The sequence below is a fragment of the Anomaloglossus baeobatrachus genome, chromosome 1, assembly GCF_048569485.1.
Source record: "Anomaloglossus baeobatrachus isolate aAnoBae1 chromosome 1, aAnoBae1.hap1, whole genome shotgun sequence".
In the NCBI taxonomy this organism is placed as follows: Eukaryota; Metazoa; Chordata; class Amphibia; order Anura; family Aromobatidae; genus Anomaloglossus; species Anomaloglossus baeobatrachus.
Genome location: NC_134353.1, coordinates 865,685,866 through 865,708,586, shown reverse-complemented (window position 1 = coordinate 865,708,586; position 22,721 = coordinate 865,685,866). Strand labels below are relative to the sequence as shown.

At 45.8% G+C, this 22,721-nt stretch overlaps 1 protein-coding gene across 4 annotated transcripts in view; it reads left to right on the top strand.

The window, feature by feature from the left end:
• MAST4 (microtubule associated serine/threonine kinase family member 4) overlaps positions 1 to 22,721 on the top strand; it is a 775,598-nt gene that overhangs the window by 253,179 nt on the left and 499,698 nt on the right. The window lies entirely within an intron of this gene.

The window sequence follows — 22,721 nt, the reverse complement described above, 5'->3', positions numbered from 1 at the left end:
GTGGCTTGTGACCCTCACCGAAGCTGAATGTGGTCCTCAAGGTCAGAAAAGTTGGGAACCTCTACTCTACAGGAAGTCAGCAGTGGAAGTTGCTATTGACCTATTGAATGACTGTAAGAAAAGATCTTAAAAACTTAGGAATGGTAGAGAAGGCAACCCCCTCCCCCCCCCAAAAAAAACCCCCATACTTTATTATACAACAAAGATTGTGCAAAACTACCGCCTCGGTGTTCTTGATCTAGAGGTCATACGTAACACACGTTTGTTAACATAGATGCAGTATCCAAGATTTTCTGAGCACCATCAATGTTCATAGTGACTTCAATCGGTGACTAGACACATGTCTACACGGTAGTCCATTTCTGTCCAGACGCGTCCCATCATATCCTGTTTCAGTGATGTATTGCCTCGGGTTGTTTGAATCCTGTGGCTCAGGGCTTGGTGGGGCCGATACTGAGTCTTTGATGAAGCCTCATAGAAAGAAGTTGCAGGGTGTTAGATCTGCTGATTGTTGAGGCCAATGCAACATTGGTGAATCTGAGTGAGACAACATGTCGCTGAAACAGTGGAGTCTATATCCGCGGATATGCATCTGGACAGAATCTGACTACCCTCTAGATGTCTTAGTGTCACCAATGGAAATCACTTTGACTAGTTTTTAGTGTGTAGACAAAATTTGGACATATGATAACTTTTCATGTTAATGTGTATTTTCACTGGGTTATCATTACTGAGGTTATAATTTTGTACCACCCATTTTGAATAACCCTATGCAATAAATAAGCTTTGTGTAAAAACTGGAAAAACCCTTTAAGAAACTTTGAATAACAGTTTCAAAAGCCTCTTTATAGCTCTGCAGGAGACTTCTATTTTTGTAGACGGCTTTTCTAGAGCAGAGCAGGGTTGCCATGGGTTAGGCTCATTACATCAGTAGTGTCCATAGAGAATACAAACCTTCTGAAAGCCCGGAGCTCGGGCGTCCGTACTACTGCAGTTACTTTATTTGTAATTGTGTTACAGATTCCAAAAAGTGAGCAAATGGTCTTCAGAGATTGTTCAGGTGCTAAGAAGCACAAAGCTCTGAAAGTAGCATTGTTTTACCTATTTTCCTTCTGTACAGTCTCAAGGCTAATATGATTAGAAGCCATGGTTAGACATTGCAAAGTCTTCCAATTGAATTTCTGCACATAGGGATTCTAAAAATTCTTTAGTTTGTGGAACCTGTCACCACTTTTTTGGCCTATAAGCTGCGGCCACCACCACCGGGCTGTTATATACAGCATTGTAACATGCTGTATATAAGAGCCCAGGCCGGGGGTATAACATAAAAAACACTTTATAATACTTACCTAACAGTCGCTCTGCGGGGGAATAGGGCCTAATGGGCATCTCCGTTGTCCGGGGCCGGAGCCGCCTCTTTCGGCCATCTTTGTTCTCCTTCTCTAGCCGCGCTGCATGACAGGTCCGACGTCATCCACACTCGTCGGCATTCCGGTCCTGAGCAGGCGCACTTTGATCTGCCCTGAGCAGGACAGAACAAAGTATTGTAGTGCGCCTGAGCAGAACCGGCGAGTGTGCATGACGTAGACGCGTCATGCACACAAGCTTCAGAAAGAGGACGAAGATGGCCGAAAGGGGAGGCACCCGCATTGGACAACGGAGACGCCCATTAGGCTCTATTTCACCGCAGAGCGACCGTTAGGTAAGTATTATAAAGTGTTTTTTATGTTGTCACAGCGGCCTGGGCTCTTGAATACAACATGATAGAATGCTGTATAGAAGAGCCCGGTGGTGGTGTCTGCAGCTTATAGTCCAAAAAAGTGGTCACAGGTTCCCTTTAAAATGGGTTGTCTCATCACTGGAACTCCGGTATATATCTTCCTTAGACCATACAAATATAGAAAGGAGAATAATATATAATAGGACCAAAGAAAACTCCTAAAAACAAACTTTATTAGCTTAATAATAATATTTGTTTTTAGGAGTTTTCTTTGATCTGTTATGACTCTTGTATGTATGCCCTATTAGGATTTAATAGAGGTTGGTCAGCTTGAGATTCACATGTATGATTCTGGCCAAAGAGAAGCTAACAGGCGCAGCATCAGCGGTGGACTGGAGTACCTGGGGCCCACCAGGAAAAATCAATCTTGGGGCCCACCAGCACCATGCAGTTACCGTACTGTATATAGCAGGGGTGGGATTCAAATTTTTAACAGGTTCTCTGTAAACCCCACCCATTTGAAAACCACACCCATTCTGTTAGCCACACCCATTTTCACGCAATTTCCTCAACCAAAAAATACAAGTAATTTAAAGTAAAATCTCCTTCCCCTCCTGTACCGTCACTGTCCTGTCCAGCACCAGTTGTTCCAATCACTGTCAGTCTTATTGCATTAAATGATTTTTATACAGTTTTTAAAAATTACTAAAGGAGCCCTGCTAAAATTAGGAATGGACGACCTTCCCGATACAGATCTCATCCCATTATGGCCTCTTTCCCCTGCAGATCCCATCCCATTATGGCCTCTTTCCCCAGCAGATCCCATCCCATTATGGCCTCTTTCCCCAGCAGATCCCATCCCATCTGCTCCTTTTCCCATATAGCTCCCATCTTATGTGGCCCCTCTCCGCATATAGCTGCCATCTTAATGCGGCTCCTCTCCCCATATAGCCACATATAGCTGCCATCTTATGTGGCCCCTCTCCCCATATAGCCACATATAGCTGCCATCTTAATGTGGCCCCTCTCCCCATATAGCCACATATAGCTGCCATCTTAATGTGGCCCCTCTCCCCATATAGCTCCCATCTCATGTGGCCTCTCCCCATATAGCCACATATAGCTGCCATCTTAATGTGGCCCCTCTCCCCATATAGCCACATATAGCTGCCATCTTATGTGGCTCCTCTCCCTGCATCTTCGGCTCACTGAGCGCTTACCTGCTTCAAGCACCGGTGGCCTCTCCTCTGTCTTCCGTCCTCCGCGGCTCTCTGCACACTAAGGGTATGTGCGCACTAGGTGTTTTTTTCACACCGCATTTTTTGTGCGTTTTTGGCCGCAAAAAAGGCACAAAAACGCACTCGCGGTAAAAACGCGATGCATTTTTACCGCGTTTTTGGCTGCGTTTTTGCTCACGGCTTTTTTATGCGCTTTTTTATCAGTGAACAATGCCATTAAAGATTGGTGAAAAAAAGGTCTGATGTAATTTCCTTCTTCAATATGTTCTTCATTCTCCACTAGTGTATGCAGGAGAGCAGACAGCAGCTGCAGAACCACAAGGCTCAGCATGCTCAATCCAGGACTGTATGCAGGAGTTTTTTGCCCTCCAAAAAAATGACGTGGGCTTCGCCATATTTTTGTATGCTAGACAAGTACAGCAGGCAGCTATGGGCTGCCCCCAAACTGCCTATGTGTACCCGGCTGGGAACCAAAAATATAGAGAAGCCCTTTTTTTTTTTATTTCATGAATTTCATTAAATAATTAAAAAAAAAAAATGACGTGGGCTTCGCCCAATTTTTGAGTCCAGCCAGGTACAACTAGGCGGCTGGGGATTGGAATCCGCAGTGCAGGGTGCCCAAGATTTCTGGGCACCCCCTCTGCGAATTGCAGTCCGCAGCCACCCCAGAAAATGGCGCTTTCATAGAAGCGCCATCTTCTGGCGCTGTATTCAACTCTTCCAGCTGCCCTGATGTCAGGTGGCTCGCTGGGTAATAATGGGGTTAGGGCTAGCTGTATATTATCAGCTGGCCCTAAGCCTGAAATTCATGGTGTCACGCCAATATTAGACATGGCCATCATGAATTTCTAGTAAAGATAAAAAAAAAAACACAACACAGAAAAATATTTTTATTAGAAATAAAACACAACACAATTAGTGACTCCATCTTTATTGAAATAAAGAACCCCCCTCCTCCGCAGTAATCCTGGGTTAGGGTCCCGCTCCGTCCAATCCGGATCCAATATCCTCTGATCGGTTTGCTGGAAGGCAAAGCGATCTGATGTGTCAGGGTCAAGGATGTGAATTCCATCACACATCAGCTGATTGTATAAAAGCCGTTTATACAATCAGCAGATGCATCAGTGCAAAAAAAAAAACTACACACTTCAGTGCAGACTCCTGTCAGACCGATCAATGCAGGACCCGGCGGTAATCAGCTGATAAAGTCTCCTGACGGCATCAGCTGATAGTTTAGCCGGCTGGGTAGTAAAAAGCCGGCGTCACCGCTGTCACTGTCACTGTCAGCTGATTCTGTCAGGTGACCGCATCAGGTGATCAGCGCCAGGTCCTGCAGCTATCGGAGGTGTCCCGGCCGTCTGCACACAGCCGGAGCAGGGGTGGCGGTACCGGGAGAGGAGCTGGGAGCGGACATGGCACCGGGAGGCTGCAGACAGGTGAGTATGAGGTTTTTTTTCTCTACTGTTCACTTTTGACTTCGCAGCTGCTTCCATCTCCTGCCCGTACATGGCGCCGCACGGGAGTGGACATGGCACAGGACGGGAGATGGAAGTAGCGGTGCCGGTACCGGGAGGATTCACACTTCTGTGTTTACCAACAGAGGGAATCCTCTTCCTGTACACGTCACTGTACTACTCACCCCTTGCGTTTACAGCCGCGTTTTTAGTCATAGAAGCGCAGCTATATTTGCAATATGTGTTTTTCATTGCGTTTGTGAACATCTCATTGAACTCAATGGGTGGAAAACGCAGTGAAAACGCAAAAAAGCGCTGTGTGCGGACAGCACTTCTGAAAACCCATAGACATTGCTGGGGAAGCAATGTCACATAGTTTTCTGCAAAAAAACGCGGTAAAAAACGCTGCTAAAAACGCAGCAAAAACGTCTAGTGCCCACAGGGCCTGATGCTGACAGATGGCAGGAGGAGGAGCTACCTCCCCACACTGCCGTGACCTCTGCAGCGTCAGCACGTCACTGCACGCCGGGTCAGGGTCCACTGAACCCGGAAGTGCGGCGCATACAGAGGTACAGGGATTCATTTGTGTCAGTGTCTTAAAGAGACAACAAGAAGTAAATGGCACTTCCTCTGTGCTGATGATAATAGATGTAGGGGTGCGCTTCAGGTTCCAAGGCCTTTTGTCAATAGAAGAATACAAGGCACTCCCAAGATTGGCTGCAACGTGTGATTTATTTAATGTGCATAACAACAACAAAACGTTTTCGGTCCGTAGACCTTCCTCAGTAAGCACATTCGTGAAGAGGAGTTCAGCGTGGGTGATGAGCGCGGTGTCCACCGCCGCATGGAGGCTGCCAATCTTAAAAAGACACTAACACAAATGAATACAGGGAACCGGATCGCTGGAGCTGTTTCTTGCTGGTTCTAAGAACTGGCTGCTATTTTAACAACCGGTTCTCCAGAACCAGACAGAACCAGCTGAATCCCACCCCTGACTGTGCAGACATTTGAATGGAATAAGGGTTAATGTTACTGATCTGATTGCCCACAGTCTCCACATGCCCAACCGCCCCTCCCCCCCGGGCCCCTGCTTGCCCCCCTGGGCCCCCGTACACCACCCCTGGGCCCCCGCCCTCCCTGGGGCCCCTGCTCACTTCTTGGGGCCCCGCACCCCCCCCCCGGGCTCCTGCTTGCCCCCCTGGGCCCCCGTACGCCCCCCTGGGCCCCCGCACCCCCCCCGAGGCCCCTGCTCGCTTCTCGGGCCCCCGTACACCCCCCCTGGGCCCCCCACCCCCGAGGCCCCTGCTCGCTTCTCGGGCCCCCGCACCCCCTTGGGCCCCTGCTTGCCCCCCTGGGCCCCTGTACACCCCTCCGGGCCCCTGCTTGCCCCCCTGGGCCCCCCGCACCCCACCCCCCGGGCCCCTGTTTGCCCCCCTTGGCCCCTGTACACCCCCCCTGGGCCTCCGCACCCTCCCCGGGGCCCCTGCTCGCTTCTCGGGCCCCCGCACCCCCCCCCGGGCCCCTGCTTGCCCCCATGTGCCCCCGTACCCCACCCCCCCGGGCCCCCGCCTTCTATACTCACGTGCTGCTGCTCCTGCAGCCTGGCCTGGGGCGATGCCGGGTCCGTCCTGTGGAGCCCGATGCTGCCAGCACCTGTACAGGAAGGAAGCAGTCATCGCTCGGAGACTGCTTTCTCCTGCAGTGTCGCTGGCTGCATAGATGAGTCAGAGCCGCGCGACACTGACACTGACAGTGATAGCAGGCAGAGCTGGAGATCGCTCTCCCTGCTTGCCGCTGAAGAGGCAATGGGATTGTCACTAATCATATCGGCAATGTGCCGATATGATTAGCTAAAATACCGGCCGGGGGAGGGGGGGGCCTCTCACACATCCAAAGGGGCCCAAGGGGGGTAGGGGGCGGGGCCTAGGGGGCGTGGCCATCAATAGCAGGGGCCCACCGGGGGTTCTCCCGACCTCCTGGTGGGCCAGTCCGCCCCTGCGCAGTGTTCACTTCTGGCAGAATTGGCGTTGTTCAAGTATTATATAAATGAATAGAATGGGGAAAAAACAAAGCCAGCTTCCAAAATTAGTTAAAACTTTGTATTTGTCTCTTCAGATTAAAAACATATCCAATACAGTTCCAAGAACATTAAATATGGACATAGCTTACACGTTTCGGACATAATTGGAACTTAATTATTGCTATGATTGGAAGCAGTTTACTGCTAATGAGCTACTATTTATTTTTTGTCTGAATTAAAAAAAACAAACAAACAAAAACTAGCATCTGCATAAGGGTATCAGACTAAAAGCTATAAGCCATATATTTAATTCCCCAAATTTAGTGCTATAGTTTTTTTTGTTTTTTTTTTGGGGGGGGGGGTGGTTAGTTGTGACAAAGTTAAGAAGGAACCTATTAGCAAAAAAGAAAAAAATCAACAAATGTATCTGCAGACATAGTGGTAATTTGCAGATAAGTACACAGTAGTCTAATTTGAAGTGCAGCCGCAGGGAGAAAACGAAGTTATTTTCCCTGCAGCTGTTCTAGCGAAGAGTCATAGCTCTTTAATCACTACACTAAATATTACCAGCAGCTCTCTGGTTTTGCCTGCCATGTGAATAAAGTATATATACAGAGGCACAAAGGTTACTTATAGGTTCATATTGTTGACCTGTGTATGCACTCCTTGTGCTTCTATATGGTGCCACAGTATCGCACCTTATTACACAGGTTTTCTTCAAAGAAAGCAACACTTCTGGGTGACGTGGAGAAATATGCTACCATTTATTTTATTTTTTTTTTCTCTCTGCCATGTAATTGTGAGAGAACCTCAGTGTGTCTTTACAGAAAGTTGACGGTGTGTTGTAGAGATGCAATACAGGCTCGTTGATTGGCGTAATTGCTGCAGGTTGTGTATTGCAAATCCAAATTTACAATCCAATATATGTCGATAGTTTTCAAAAACTCTTATCAAAGTTTTTTTTAAAAAAAAGTGTGCGGAGAAATTTGCAAACGAAGCATACTCAGTTATCTTGTGGAAGAGTCATTGATTTTCAAAAATGATTTGACTCTTTGGTTGGGGCAAATCCAATGACTGAATATTTTATGATTAAATCAATTCAAGTGTTAGGTAAAATATGTGAGTGTTTACATGTGAGATTTTTCCACTAGTTTTGTTGTAGAATTGCTGCAAAATTCCCTGCAAATCCACAACCTGTGCATTTACCCTTAGGCCCCTTTCACACATCAGCTTTTTCCCATCTATCACAATCCATCGAATTTTGAAAAAAACGGATCCAGCGACAGATGCGGCTGGATCCGTTTTTTTCTCATTTACTTGTATTAGCAATACATTGCAACAGATGGCCTCACGTTTCATCCGTCGGATCCACCAAAAAAGTTGTCCGTCGGATTGAAACGAAGTCCACAGTAACGGTTTTTGTGTACGTCGCAAAAAACGGACAGTGACTGATTAGTCCGTCGTTTGGTAGAATGGAAGCCTATGGGCGCAGGATCCGTCGTCATCCGTCAAATGACGGAATCTGGTGACTAATTCAATTTTTTTTAAAAGAGCATGTTCCAATTATTCTTTAGCCCCAAGCTAGTCGGATCCATCGAAAAATGGATCCGTTGCATCAGTTTAGCCAACCAGTTTAGCCAATCTGCGACGGATTGTGACTGATGGCAAAAAACTGATGTGTGAAAGGGGCCTTAGCCATACATGAAAGTAAAATAGATCTGTGCCGCCCCCGTGTTAGCAGCCCGCTGCTCTGATCCAGATCCGCGGTGGCTCGAGGATCTCCAGACCCGGGGGTCGGGGTCGCGTGGCCACTCAGAATAAAGGGGATTATTTACAGGAAATTAAGGACAGTTCGTGACGCCACCCGTGGTGCGTGGTAAGATGGAGTACCACCGCTACAATGGGGAGTTCCCAGTGGCGATGGTGCGGGCAGCCAGATAGTTAACCCCTCCACGGGTAGGGGGAATGCCCCGGGACTCAGTGTGGTGACTTGAAGGTGCCGTTGGGACGGTAGGGGGGTCGTTTGTGTACTCACTCAGTCCAATAACACTGACACCGACAAGTGTAGTAAACCAAAGTTCTGGACACCGCTGCCGCTTGGAGGGAGCACGCCTGGATCCCATGCCCATTGGTGTTGCCTGTTAGTCTGTGGCCTTTGCCTTGGCACCTCTTTCTCTATTTGGTCCCTTCAGTGTGAAACTGGTCGGGTCCCGCTCACCAGTATGGCTAACTGGATGAGCTTGCTCTCAGGGTTCACGCTTGGGATTTTCTGGACCGTGTGAGTGGAAAGTCCTATCCCCCTCGTTGCGCTAGTACCCCGATTTGGAGTGGGTGGAGAACGGATCTTGAAGGCTCCATCCTCGTTGGGTAAATTGTCAGGACGCCTGAAGCTACTCCCTGACCTAGGGTCCACGTACCCAGTCATGCCCTGGCCCCTGTCCGGTGATAGCACAAGGCCGCCGGTTGTCGTCCTCGACAGTCCGTGCCCCTTGTCATGATCCCCTGCGACCAGTGTCCAGCTCCTTCCATGCCCAGACCAACGTCTGCCACCTAGTAGTTTCCAAGGAGTCCAGCTCCTGACTTGTGACCTCTCCTCTTGAGTCACCGACTGACTGACTGTCTGACACTCCTGACCCTCCCTTTACCAACCCCCCAAGTGGGCGACCCTATTCCACTCAGGCCGTCCACTGGTGTGTCTGGTGGGTGTGGTGCAGATTGTTCTTAGGATTTTGATTAGCTGTTCTTGGCAACACCAATGGTTAGGGACCCTTAACCAAGGAGGAGGTGGATACTGTGCAGAAGGGCAGATTCCACAATACCCTGTGACGACCTGATAGGCCAGAGCGTCACAGATCCGCAGAATAATCTGGTTCAAAATTTACATGTAAGCCGCGCCGGTTTAATATAGAATCGCTGTTATGATATCTGCACTGTTATTCTGAACTTGCATATCGGAACGTGCACAGAGCAGTAGCATTGCAGGAGGCTTTATAATATCACCTATTACAGAGAGGTGATGGACATGTTATAATCTAGAAAAGAAGACACAAACTTCCCTACATGTTGTTGTTTTCTCACCTTCTTTTAGAACATGGCAGAAAGTGTTTTGTTTCTTAATGGCATAAGTATAGGAGATGGCATAGATTACCAAAGCCAATTTTCTTTGTTACCCCTATGGCTGTAGAGGGTTATCGACATGATTCTTGCTCTTCTGCTGGAGGTCATAATCTGACTTAATGGGTTTTTTCAGTCTCTTGCAAATAACAGTTTGAAGTTACAAATCAATTTTCATTCCTAGGTCTGAAATCCCTTGTACCCTTGTATCATTCATACATAAGAGCAGTTTTTAAGAAGACAAAAGGTCTGTACCTCGGCTTTTATGCAGTTCATCACTCAAATATAATCTTAAAGGGAACTTGTCACTTTCTACTTTTATATTAAACTGCCCCCATTGTCTTGTTATTGTGTGTCACAGCAATGTGAATCACAAATGTGTTTTTTTTTTCAAACAAAACTTCCCAATATTTATCATTTAAAAACCCCCCCACAAAAATAAAAATCTTAATGCTTACGGAAATGCATTAGATACCTTCTGTTTCAATCATAGGGGGGGGCACTTGCATTTAGTTCAGTCACGGTTAGTCAGGCACGGTCTTCAAATTGTTCACAACCCCCCACCATCACATTGTGATTAATTGCCGTGACTTTTCTTTCTGAAAAATGCTTGACTTTCCCATTGACTTCCATTATACTTGGCACACAAGTGAAGCCCATCCAAGCATCCAACTGTTCGTTACAAGTACCGAGCACCCAAACATGGCACTAGTTATAAGCGTGGAGCCATCTTATACTGGCCAGGAGCGATATGCCCAGAAGTAGTACCAGCATGTAAGTCGACTCAAAAACTAAAACATTTTTTTGACTATGTGGGGCTCATTTTTCTGTATGCAAGACTAGGTGGGTCCATTATTTTGTATAGAGGATTATGTGGGGTCCATTATTCTGTATGGAGGACTATATCGTGCCCATTATTCTGTATGGAGGAATATATGGCTCAATTGTTCTGTACAGAGGACTGTATGGGGCAATTTTTCTGTATGGAGGACTATTTGGGGCCTTATTTTTCTGTGTAGAGGACTGTGGTGTCTGTGACTAGGCTGGCCTGCGACTTTGTCCAGGTTCTTAATTTTGGCCCTCTGTGTATTTGAGTGATATCCCTGCTCTATGCTGAGCACTTGCGTTATGATTTTCAAATACATCTCTAAAATACTTGCTTCAGGTGAGCCCCCGCCACACTCATCCATTAGCTAATGAGTTACTCCGGACTCCGTTTTGCCTTTGTACAGCGGTGACTTTCTTTTCAAAGGTGCATACAACTGTTTTTAAATAATTTCTGTAAAACAATGAACGGCACCAAAAGGGACATTCTTGTAAAGACACCACCTGACCACAGGCCAGATGTGAGTTCAAAGTAACTCCATCTGCCTCATTACAGTGAATTTTCCATTGGGAATTTTGTCTGAATCACGTATGTCATAGATTTACACTTAATTCCAGATGTAAGCATTCAGCGTAGAGCGCAGGATAAATGTGAGCGTGCCATATTACAGTCTTTGGAAGAAAGAATTAAAAAAAATCAGCAGCTGAAGAATTGCCTTTACTATTTTTTATGCTGTTCACTTTTCGGTTTAACTGATGGTGTATCTGTATTTGTCAAGTCAGTATGATTACAGCGATACCAGATTTATATATTTTTTACGCTATTATCACACTAAAATTTTTTTTTTATTTTTTTTTTTTACATAAAGGTTTTTGCATCAATTAAATTTTTTGGGAATTTTTATGGTTACCATTTGGCCACATAATTTGATCATGTTCTATTCTGCTTTTTGCGAGGCAGAATGAAGGAGAAACTGCAATCAAGGGTTTTTTTTCTTTTTTAAATGCTGTTCACGGTTTTGCAAAAGTCATAAGACTGCTTTATTCTTCGGGTCAGTATGATTACAGTGATACCACATTTATGACAGTTTGATGGATCAAGTTGTTCCTGACACTGTGATGCCAAATAAGTGTACTTTTTGTTTGTTTTTACATAAATATACGTATTTATCAGTTTTTAATAAGTTTTTCATTTTTTTATTTAATTTCTGATTTAGTTTAGTATTTCTATTTACATTTTTTTTAACTTTTCTTTAACTTTACTTAGTCCATATGTGGGACATATAACTTTTATTACTCGGAGTGCTGGTATAATATATTGCAATACTCAAGCTTTGTAATGCATTATAGCTATCAGTGTGACACTGACAATAGCCTCATAGACCATGCTCCTGGCATGGTCTAACAGGCTAGCCGTATCTGTCTGACCCAGAGGTAGTCATCATCATGTAACGTATGTCCTGAACGGGTAGGAGAGAAAGCACACTCCCTCTCCCGGCCCCCTAAATGCTGTCTTCGCTATTGTTTTGGGGTTAAACGGCCTGGGGCGGCATGGAGATCGACAGTTATACCTTGCAGCAAGCTCCCAGCTGTGATTGTGCGGGCACAGCCCCTGCGCCTGCATGATCGCAACAGTGCGTTAAATGTCGTGACAAGGTTAAGATTGCTTTAAGGCATATGACCACTATTGATCATGTAACCTCCAAGAATTGTTTGATCTGTGTGTGTATGTTATACTTTGTATGCAATTCTAAATTGTTATAATATTTTTTTAGCTCCCTGACTTCTGACTCAGCAAGGGGCAGGCCCCTTTTAGCCATATGTATAAATATGACCCCCTTTGTATTATTTACTATTGAACCTGAGGAACAGAATATACTGTTCTTGAAGTGCGTTGACTTTGAATCTGATGCACCTTATTTTATCTGGTTTATCTGGTAGCGCATATTAACACCTATATAAAAAAAAAGGAAGAGTATATAGCCAACCCTAATAAAATATATAGAATTTTTATTATTTCATAATTTAAATTAGCAAGGCAACAAACAGTGAGCAAAGATGGGAAGGGGCACGACACAGGGAGGAGATGCTATACACAAAATAGTGAAGGGTTGCTAAAATAAGGTATCAAATATAAATTGATTATTATTATTGCGCCATTTATTCCATGGTGCTTTTCATGTGCAAAAGGGCCAAATAAAGACAAAAATCGTGATCATTTCAAGGCACAGACAGGTACAGGAGAAGAGAGGACTCTGCCCGAAAGGGCTCACAGTCTACAGGGGATAGATGAGGATACAGTAAGTGAGGTGGGAGATAGTTGCGTGGAGTTATGGAGGACTGACTGTTACTGTCGGTTGTAGGCTTGTCAGAAGAGGTGTGTCTTCAGGTTCCTTTTGAAGGTTTCCACGGTGGACGAGAGGCTGATGTGTTGAGGTAGGGAGTTCCAGAGTATGGGGGAGGCATGAGAGAAATCTTCTATACGATTTGTGAGAAGAGGAGATGCGAAGGGAGTAAAGGAGGAGATCTTGTAAGGATCTGAGGTTGCGTGCAGGCAAGTACCTGGAGACTAGGTCACAGATGTATCGAGGAGACAGGTTGCGGATGGCTTTGTAGGTCATGGTTAGTGTTTTGAAGCAAAGTCTTTGGGCAATGGGAAGCCAGTGAGGGAATTGGCAGAGAGGAGAGGCCAGGGAATAGCGGGGGGGGGGACAGGTGGATTAGTTGGGCAGCATTATTTAGGGTAGATTGGAGGGGAGTAAGAGTGTTAGAAGGGAGGCCACAGAGCAGGAGGTTACAGTAGTCCAGGCGGGAGATAATGAGGGTATGCACTATATTACTGTGGAATTATATATATTATAAGGGTTACCAAATTGAATATGTAAGCAGCGCTTTAAAGTATAATTTATATAGTAAAGTGGAAATAGTGAGCAAAAGCTGCCAAGAAACAAATATAAAGACACTGAGAAGGCAATGTAGTAATGGCCAGGTGTAAAGGCTCTAATTGAATATACAGTAGCTCAAAGTATTATAAGAAGTGCCAAAAGAGCAATTCAAATCCTGAAGTATAAAGAGATGGAGCAGCTATAGTAAAAAAAAAAAAAAAAAGACCATAAATCAATTCAAATAAGCAAAGGTACAATACCTGAGGGCATCTCCTCTCGCTGATGCTGGCGCCAGGTCTAGACGCGCCTTTCGGCGTGTGGCTTCCGTCAGGGGGCATAGCGCATATTAATCAATTTTCCTTCTTACTTACATTTCAGTCTGTTCTATACAGTTTGCATACAATATTCAGAATCTAATTCCTACATAACGCAATACGGAGTAAACAAAATTCATGAAAATTTAATTTATAAAAATGTCAAATTTTATTAAATATACAAAAATTCATCGAGTAATATATAATAATAATAAGACTCAAGCGTGGACAAAAATGTGTATAAAAAAATCCCAATACACATAGTAAGGAAAAGATACATGCAGGTATATGAGATAAAGGATGGCATATCCATAATCTACGGACTCAATTCAGATTAATTGATCAACTATAGAGATGATATGTTTAAATTGCCTGCAGCCGACCCATATATCCCTGTAATATAGGCAAAGAAAAACGTCCCATATACAGTGTAAGGCCACATTCACAGATCAGTATTTTTGCATCAGTGTTTGTATGACAAAGCCAGGAGTGGAACTCACAGATAAAAATTGAAAGATTTGCACCTGTACTGTATTTTGGAGACTCCTGATTTTGGCATCAAGGAGAGGGTCTATATAGTCACTGCAGTGAATGTATTACACTAATTGCAGCATAAACTCTATAATGAGAGAGCACAGTATGAACCATGTGTTTAAATTCTGTTTCCCCCAAAATAAGGTACTGTCTATTATTTTTTTTTTTTTTTACCTAAAGAAAAATGTGGTAGGGCTTATTTTCGAGGTAGGGCTTTTTCTCGAGGAAATATGGTAAGTTTACCCCCCAAAAAAGGCAGAATTCCTCAGCCCCTCCCAGGAGAATCATACCAGACCCTAGACGTCTCCCTTCCATGCCCTCCTGCGATCCTCAATGGGCACTCCCAGCGGGCGTGCTCCACGGCAGCCCTCCCAGCGGGCGTGCTCCACGGCAGCCCTCCCAGCGGGCGTGCTCCACGGCAGCCCTCCCAGCGGGCGTGCTCCACGGCAGCCCTCCCAGCGGGCGTGCTCCACGGCAGCCCTCCCAGCGGGCGTGCTCCACGGCAGCCCTCCCAGCGGGCGTGCTCCACGGCAGCCCTCCCAGCGGGCGTGCTCCACGGCAGCCCTCCCAGCGGGCGTGCTCCAAGGCAGCCCTCCCAGCGGGCGTGCTCCACGGCAGCCCTCCCCTGCTTCCAGCCGACACACACACACACACACACACACACACACACACACACACACACACACATCAGATTACATGCACAACATCCGGTAATACCATATTGCTTCTGGCAAGGGGACCTGAGACTCAGTACAGTGAAGCGCAAGGACCTGTGGTGGAACACATCAGAGTTCTATCACAGGTCCTCGCTCTCCACTGCATCCCAGATCCCCAGAGCTGTATGGTATCACCGGATGTGTGTGTGCATTCCATGGCAGGTCCTACCATTTGGGGTCTGTAAGTATGAATGCTGCGTCTTCTGTCTTCTTTCTGATCTTTTTTGGGGGTTTGTGCTTTCTATAATGAAGTGTTCTGCAGAATTATTTCACTTTAACTGCATGGACACTTCATTATTGAACCACAATTAGGACTTATTATCGTGGTAGAGCTAATATTTTTACCTTGCTCCGAAAAGGCCGACAATTCTTGCTAGGGCTTATTTTTGGGGTGAGGCGTATTTTGGGGGAAACACTGTAGTAATATCCTGCTTACCCATTCTTCCCAGTGATAGGTTGAGATCACCACGGGCCACGATTCGTGTTTCGTATACACCCCTTCTGTGATGAGCAGCTTATAGTCTATAGACATTGTACATAGAGCCTGGTGTGGGTGGGGGCAGCTTTTTCAGCCCTGCAACATTGCTATATCTAAACCCCTGATTGTGTCAGAACCGCTCCACCCTGTAAACTAAGTGATACATCCTTGGATTCAGGCTCTCTTTGACTACATCATGTTGCCTTCAGATGAGGTATCAAAAACCTGCTGACAGATTCCCTTTGAGTCTATCCCCTTTGTGTGAATAGGGATGTTTCTCCATAGTCTGTGTACATCCTTGCAAGCAATAGAAGAGTGAAAGCCTCTGTCTGCAGTATTAATCCGATAAAATTAAAAGGAAACATATATATATATATATATATATATATATATATATATATATATATATATTTATATTAGAGAGAGAGAAAATGAATATCTTTAAAAATCTGCACATTTACCTACTTCCAATATTTGTAGTGTGCTTTTTGTAAGTTTGCTCAGGCAGAAGGTAGAAGCTTCATACCAACATACATTATTTAGCTCATTTTTTTTGTTATTTCAGATAGATACACAGTAGATGACAGAGGGGCATCTTGGGTGTCATGAATTTGGGAGTAAAGCTTTTTTATGATGTGCTGAGTTGGAAGATATCATTGAGGGCCAAACATTTTTTCATGGAAATGTTCAGTGCAGCTGATTAATTATTGATGGTCTGTAAACTTTTCTAGAAAAATGCTTGTGTGAATTAAAGGCAGCGTGGTTCTTCCGTCTATATGTATATAGCTTCATAAAATAAAGTGTCAGCGGGCTTAGAATATTCCTTCCCGAAATAACCACTCTTTTTCTTGTGGGAGAGGGCAGTAATGTAAATCCTATTTGAAGTTAGCCAAGTGCTCGGGTGTGAGAATAAACACTCCACTTCTTCTATTGAAAATGTAATTCTGCATTTTAATGCGTTTTCTTAAGAAGTTCAGTAGTTGTACTACCTTGTTTCCCCGAAAATAAGCCCTACCCCGAAAATAAGTCCTAGCAGGAATTTTCAGCATTTTCGGCGTAAGGCTTAAATATAAGCCCTCCCCTGGAAATAAGCCCTTGTCGCAGTTCAATAATGAAGTGTCCATGCAGCTTAAAAGTTAAAGAATCCTGCAGGACACTTCATATAGAAAGCAGACACCCCCAAATGAGAGAAGAAAGGAAAGAGAAGACCCAGCAATCATACTCGCCATACGGGATGTCCTGCACTGGAACGCATACCCACACACATCAGATCGCATACCCACACACATCAGATCGCGCACACACACACAATCAGATCGCGCACACACACACATCAGATCGCGCGCACACACACACATCAGATCGCACGCACACACACACATCAGATCGCGCGCACACACACACACATCAGATCGTGCGCACACACACACATCAGATCGTGCGCACACACACATCAGATCGCGCACACACACACATCAGATCGCATACCCACACACATCAGATCGCATACCCACACACACACTAGATTGCACACACACTAAATTGGGCACACAATCACACGTCCGATCGCACACATACAGACAACATCTGGTGATGGCTATTGCTTCCGGCTGGCAGGGGACCCTGGGACGTGGTGCAGTGGTGCGCGAGGAGCTGCACTGGAATGAATCAGTGCTTTCCACCGCAGCTACTCGCACTCCACTGTATTGCGTCCCAGGTTCCACTGCCGGCCGTAAGCAATAGGTATCATCGGATGTGTGTGTGTGTGTGTGTGTGTGTGTGTGCGCTGTCCAGAAGCATGGGAGGACCACAGTGGAGCATACCTGCTGGGAGCTCCCACCAAAGATCGCAGGTGGACCTGGGAGTGACACAGACCGGTCTGTTAAGTATGATTCTTCTGGAAAGGGGGGGAGGGGGTCTGCTTTTTTGGGTGAGTAAACTTACCCTGACCTGTGTTTCCCCGAGAATAAGTCGTACCACGAAAATAAGCCAGACATTGTCTTATTTTTGGGTAAACACTGTAGTGTTTTTACTTTTAGTTAAGGCCACATTTTGGACAGGTGGTTGAAAATCCTGATGGTAAACTGCACGTTAGGGTACGCTCACATGAGTGTATAAATCGGACAAGTGCAATGCGAGAGAATTTTGCAATTGCGCTCGGCCCCCATGTTCGACAATGCAGCAGCTCAGTTCAGTGATTTTTTTTTTCTCTGTCCTAAACTGACTGCGGAAAAAAATCGCAGCATGCAAGAGCCGTGTCACTCGCACCCATTCAAGTGATTGCGTGTGAGCGAAACATTGGACTGCACTCGGATGTTATCCAAGTGCAATGCGATATACGCACAGGCTGACAATGGAGACGATGGGGAGGATTAACCCCTCTCTCCTCCACAGCACCCACCCTCAGCTTCGCAGCTGTGACCCAATTGCAAGATTGCGTCAGTCGCATGACACTCGGCTCACGCTCGCAGCAGAGCCTAAGGCGGGGGTCATTAGTATATCGCATCCGTTGCTCTCGCATCGGATGCCATACGCTGTGTCTGCAGCCATATTAAAAAATGAAAAAAAAGTTACTATCCAAACATGTTAAAGTTGGCAGCCTCATACCAGATGAAGGGTGTTTTATTTATATTGGATTTGAACATTAACTTTTTCATAAACCTTTCATCTGTCATAAACTTTTCATAAAGACTGTACCTTTTTGTGTCATTCAGTCATACATATCCGGTATTCGCAGGATAGGTAATACATTCCTGTTTTTTAAGGCTATGGGCACATGTTGCAGATTTGGTTGCATATCTGCACCCAAATGTGCATGTTCTGGCAGGAAAAATGCGGAGTAAAAAAAAAAAACCAGACTATTGCTACTTTTTATGACGCGGTTTTTTATTGCTTTCAATTGTGAAAATGTAGAAAAAAAACACAAAGAATTGACATGCTGCAAGTTTTTTCTGCAACAAAAATTGCTAGTAAAAAAATCCTGTACATGTGCACAATGTGACGCCCCTGGACTATCGGGTCGTCACAGGGTAGCACAACCTGCCCTCCTGTGCAGTATCCACTTCCTTCTTGGTGATGGGGCCCCTAACTATATGGTGTTGCCTACATCAGCTGATTAAAATCCTATATACACTCTGCTCCACAGCCATTAGACACACCAGTGGACGGCCTGAGTGGAAAAGGGTCGCCCACTTGGGGTGTTGGTTAGGGGAGGTCAGAAGTGTCAGCAGAGGAGAGTGTTGGAAGTGAAGAAGAGAAGAGGTCATATTGTGTGTGTGTGTGTGTGTGTGTGTGTGCGTGTGCGCGTGTGTGTGCGTGCGTGCGCGCGCGTGTGTGCGTGTGTGTGTGTGTGTGTGTGTGGGGTGCGGAGTCATTAATCGATGACTAATTAGTGTGATATTAGTCCTGGACCTGTCCGCACAGGTACAATCCCCTGTAGTGACTGCAGCGCTTGTAGAGTGATTAGTGCACAGGTATGTGGCGGAACAATCCACAAATCAGGGAAGCAAAGAGCAGAAAATTCATCAAGGTATGCTACACACTGAAGAAATGTGTCACATAGTGCCATACAGTACTCACATAATGCCATACAGTACTCACATAATGCCATACAGTACTCACATAATGCCATACAGTACTCATAGTGCCATACAGTGTTACATAATGCCATACAGTGTCACATAGCTCCATACAGTGTGACAGAGTGATAGTGTCACATAGTGCCATACAGTGTCATATAGTGCCATACAGTACTCACATAATGCCATACAGTACTCATAGTGCCATACAGTACTCACATAATGGCATGCAGTACTCACATAATGCCATACAGTACTCATAGTGCCATACAGTGTCACATAATGCCATACAGTGCTCTCATAGGGCCATACAGTGTCACATAGCTCCATACAGTGTGACAGTGATAGTGTCACATAGTGCCATACATTACTCACATAATGCCATAGTGTCACATAGCGCCATACAGTGCTCACATAGCGCCATACAGTGCTCACATAGCGCCATACAGTGCTCACATAGCGCCATACAGTGCTCACATAGCGCCATACAGTGCTCACATAGCGCCATACAGTGCTCACATAGCGCCATACAGTGCTCACATAGCGCCATACAGTGCTCACATAGCGCCATACAGTGCTCACATAATGCCATACAGTACTCACATATACAAGTGCAGAAATATATTACACATTCACCACGCGAAAAGTGGGCCTGTGTGTGAATTTTAGTCCCAGTCCGGCCCTTAAAGTAGGTGTGAATTCTCGACATTGACCCCATTCAGACAGGATGAGCCCAGTTTTCAGGATAGTTGGGTGTCCCAGTAGTCATCACCCCAGCGATCATGTAATTATTCCCCATCGTATAAGTGGAGCATAACTGAAAAACTTGACAAAAACAGTTAAAAAAACCGATAATTTTTGATGTTTTTTGTTCCCATACCTCTTCCGGTATAAGGCTATGTGCGCACTAGAAAATGGACTTTTCTTAAGAAAAATCTGCACCTTCTGGCAGTATACTGCACCTGCATTTTTGCCGCGGTGTTTCCACGCAGGGGCCGGCTCCGGGTTTTTTTGGGCCCTGGGTGAAAGTGTCAGTGGGCCCCATCCACACATAAACATGCACAGATATATACACATACAGGCATACGTACACATACATATTTAAAGGGAAATTCACAAAAACACATAAATAGACATAAATCTATACACAGTCATATACACTGACATACATAGATACACATCATACATGCACACACACACATTAGAGATATTTCTAATATTGGGACGCCAGTAACAGTCTCATTCACCTCCCCGCTTGTCTCCATCCAGCTCCTCCTCTGCATGTGCCTTTGCCAGGCTGATTGGTGCCGTCACTAACAGACATGGCCGCACACAGAGCACACTGACACTGCTGTATATACATCACAAGAGAGGCTGGAGACATACATATTACTGGGGGCATACATATTACTGAGGAAAGGGGTATACAGCAATGGGGGGCATACAGCTCCAGAGGGGGGGCATACAGCTCTGGGGCTATACAGCACTGGGGTGGGGTGACATACAACTCTGGGGGTATAGTAGTATGCAGCCCCCATATTCCTCCATATAGTGTTATGAAGGCCCCATAGTCCTCCTCCATAAAGTATTATGCAGCCCCCATATGGCACTATGCAATGCCCATATAGCACAGTGCAGACCTAGATAGCATCAGGCATCCTCATGTAGTATACAGCCGCCATATAGCACAGTGCAGACCCAGATAACATTAGGCACCCTCATGTTGTATACAGCCTGTATATAGCACAGTGCAGACTCAGATAGCATTAGGCACCTTCATGTACTAGTGTGCAGCATTAGCCTCTCCCACTCCTCCCCCACACATGCACAGTGTGCAGCATTAGGCTCTCCCCCCTCCCCCACACATGCAGTATGCAGCATTAGCCCCCCCTCCCCCACACATGCACAGTGTGCAGCATTAGCCTCCCCCCTCCCCCACACACCACACATGAACAGTGTGCAGCATTAGTCTCTACCCCCCCTCCCCCACACATGTACAGTGTGCAGCATTAGCCTCTTCCCCCCCCCCCTCCCCACACATGCACAGTGGGCAGCATTAGCAACAGCCACATCTTTCTTATGAATCTTCAGCTCTGCGAGCCCTTACCTGCTCTGGTGCCATGCTCCAGTGTAGGCCGCCGCTGCGCTCCTGCTCCTCTGGTGCCCGCGGACATCCTCCTGCTCCGGTGAGCCTCCTCTCACTTCTCCTCATTCCCCTGCTGCTCCGGTCTCCTCAGCGCGTGCACTGATGTCACTCTGACCTCTCAGCAGGCGCTCATTGGTGACGTCACCACGCTCCGCTGCAGAGCTCTGAGGCTCAGAGTTCCCGACAGAGGACAGATGCTGCAGGAGAATGATCACAGAGGGAGTGCGCCGCTCCATCTCTCATCATTGCTTTCAATTATATCGGCACCTGCGATGCTGATACAATTGAAAGTGCGATCCTCGGCGAGGGGGAGGCTGGTGACAGCGCTGGCACCGGCCCCCCTACCAGTGCGAGTGGGCCCCCCGGCAGCCCAGGGCCCCGGCATTTCACCGGGTTTGCCGGGTGATGACTGATGACGCCAGTCCTGTTTCCACAGGGTTGGTCCCTGCTTTTTTTTAACATTGTATCTGGCAAAAACCGCAGGTATCTGCAGAAAAGACGTGACATGCTCATTCTTTTTGCTGCAGAAATTCTGCACAAAACCTGTAGGGAAAAAAAAAACGCAGTGTGCGCACACCATTTTTTTTACCATAGGTTTTGCTGGAGAATGACTTCAGATAGGTTATGTAGGTAAAGATGTTTGACCTCGGGGAGATCAACATCCAACACCGCGGAGACACCATCACGTGTTTCTCAGCGCAGTGACACTAGAACAAAGCCCCCTGGGAAAATATGCAAAACAAGAGTGCCGCGGAGACACAATCGCATGTTTCTCAACGCTGGCAGGAAACTAGCCAGGTCTTTCACTGGGAAGGAACAACCACGGGAAGGGCAGTCTCCAGTCAAGGAGACCACCTATACCAAAACATGGTATCCATCCCACAGACAGCTGTTTCGGGGTATTTGCCCAAAATACCATGGATGGGATACCATGTTATGGTATAGGCGGTTTCCTTGACTGGAGACTGCCCTTCCCGTGGTTGTTCCTTCCCGGTGAAAGACCTGGCTAGTTTCCTGCCAGCGTTGAGAAACATGCGATTGTGTCTCTGCGGCATTCTTGTTTTTCAGATAGGTTATGAACATTTTCTGCAGGAATTCATGCAGCAAAACCACGGCAAATCCGCAGCAAAAACCGCAGGGTGCGCACAGGGCCTAAATGTAACCTTTAGCTCTTTGTGATGTGTGACATTCTAGAGAATGAAAAAAAAAAAAAGCCCCCACAATATTAGGTATTTAAATTCCACCATAAAAAAACCTTTTATTGCTCATAGATGAGCCAAGTCTTCTTGATTAACCTTAAAATGCTCTTTGCATATTGTGCACCGCACATCACACTGTGTATATGAATAAGGGAATATTATTGATGTGCGATTTCACATTATCCGCCTCTGTACAGTCCATTGACTTGAATTGAGTGCTAGATGACTTGTGACAGACGTTTGCCTAGTAAATGTGGCTGTGAATGTTAAGACCCTTTACATTGGAGTTCCCTGGAAAAGAACTAAAAACAATTCAGTCTCTCCATTAATTCTTTATTGCAGTTTATACTTTGGCTTTCCCTTCTTTTAGAAAGGCACTTTACAAACACATTAGCATAATGCTGGGAAATTCACAAATTTTTTTTTTTTATTTTTTTTTTTTTTTATACAGAACTTTAAAGTAAACCTGTCAGGTGCAATATGTACCCCGGTACCACGAG